Consider the following 2,156-nt stretch of genomic DNA (forward strand, 5'->3'; position numbering starts at 1 on the left):
GGTAGTGGTTGAATGGCAGAACGGCAGCAACAACAGCGGCGGCTGAGAGCGGCGAACGCTGAGGCGGAAGCAGAAGCTGCAGCAAACGTATCGGCTAAACATGGTGGACATAGATATGGCTGACGACGCGGGTACCACGACGACTATGGAACCAGGAAAAGGAGCCGTTAGTTGTTCCAACATATCGTTCGACACGTCGAGCAGCCCTAGGTCCACGGAGAAGCACACACACGTACCACGTATTATAACCTAACGACGATGAGCGGGCGCACGGTTGGCAGGAACGAAGGCGGCGGATCAAAACAAGTTGGAGCGCGGCGACAGCGATAACGGTGACAGCCCTAGGCGGCGGAGATGCCACTTTCTGACGCCTTTGCGACAAGCCCGTAGAGACGTTCCGGACCACCACGAGGCAAAGAGTCGCTGCTCCGACGAACCGACACACCAAAGTGTGCTTCCTACCGAACATGTTTTATAAAACTTTCAAACTGGAAAACCCCAGAAATGGTGTTGGTATTCGTCCAGACCCACCTCCGACACCTGAAAATGGTGGTCAAAAAAAACGTCGATTATACGAAGCGACATTTCTGGTCGGCGATTTTCCAGTTTTACGCCTACTGCCACATGGGGATGTCGGTAGGCGTCGCAAAGTGCCTTCTCGACGCCTAGGCACACCAGGACTTTGTCATTTTTTTCCCCCTCGACATTCCTGGTCCGGTCTATTCCGATTTTACACCTACCGCCATGTGGGGGTGGCAGTAGGCGTCGAAAAGTGCCTTCTCGACCGCTAGCGACACCACTACTTTATCGAGCTCTGGAGGCCCGCACACCGACCCGGGGGCCGCGGAGTCGACCCCGGGGGCCTCCTGGCGTCGCCGCCGCTCACTTGGACGCCTTCCGCAACCTGTGGTCCCGCTCGGGGCCGCCGGGAGCCTCGCCGACCTGACCGGTGTCGGTAGGCGTCTGGAAGCGCCCGGCCGACCTGGACGAGGTCCCCCTGGCCCCCGGGGGACACCCCTTAGTTGGATGGGGGTGCTGTCCCGGGCACACATGCAACCCGCGGCCGCCTACCGACAGCCCCCTTCGCTCGATCGCTACTCCTTTCCAACATATGTCGGAGAAGCCGGGCGGTTGTGAAACCCCAGAAATGGTGTTGGTATTCGTCCAGACCCACCTCCGACACCTGAAAATGGTGGTCAAAAAAAACGTCGATTATACGAAGCGACATTTCTGGTCGGCGATTTTCCAGTTTTGCGCCTACCGCCATGTGGGGGTGGCAGTAGGCGTCGAAAAGTGCCTTCTCGACCGCTAGCGACACCACTACTTTATCGAGCTCTGGAGGCCCGCACACCGACCCGGGGGCCGCGGAGTCGACCCCGGGGGCCTCCTGGCGTCGCCGCCGCTCACTTGGACGCCTTCCGCAACCTGTGGTCCCGCTCGGGGCCGCCGGGAGCCTCGCCGACCTGACCGGTGTCGGTAGGCGTCTGGAAGCGCCCGGCTCGACCTGGACGAGGTCCCCCTGGCCCCCGGGGGACACCCCTTAGTTGGATGGGGGTGCTGTCCCGGGCACACATGCAACCCGCGGCCGCCTACCGACAGCCCCCTTCGCTCGATCGCTACTCCTTTCCAACATATGTCGGAGAAGCCGGGCGGTTGTGAAACCCCAGAAATGGTGTTGGTATTCGTCCAGACCCACCTCCGACACCTGAAAATGGTGGTCAAAAAAAACGTCGATTATACGAAGCGACATTTCTGGTCGGCGATTTTCCAGTTTTGCGCCTACCGCCATGTGGGGGTGGCAGTAGGCGTCGAAAAGTGCCTTCTCGACCGCTAGCGACACCACTACTTTATCGAGCTCTGGAGGCCCGCACACCGACCCGGGGGCCGCGGAGTCGACCCCGGGGGCCTCCTGGCGTCGCCGCCGCTCACTTGGACGCCTTCCGCAACCTGTGGTCCCGCTCGGGGCCGCCGGGAGCCTCGCCGACCTGACCGGTGTCGGTAGGCGTCAGTCAAACTTGCTTAAGAGGCAAAGCCTCCTCACACCTTAAGAGAGTCACAGTTAGTCCCGCCGTTTACCCGTGGTCGTCGTCGGGGGTGCCGGTCGGTGTGTTTCGGCGTGTTTCTTTCTTACTTTAGCTCGCTCCTATAAGCTAACT

The sequence above is a fragment of the Euprymna scolopes genome, unplaced genomic scaffold (genome assembly GCF_053919585.1).
Source record: "Euprymna scolopes isolate OS-2025 unplaced genomic scaffold, ASM5391958v1 sca1, whole genome shotgun sequence".
NCBI classification, from domain to species: Eukaryota; Metazoa; Mollusca; class Cephalopoda; order Sepiida; family Sepiolidae; genus Euprymna; species Euprymna scolopes.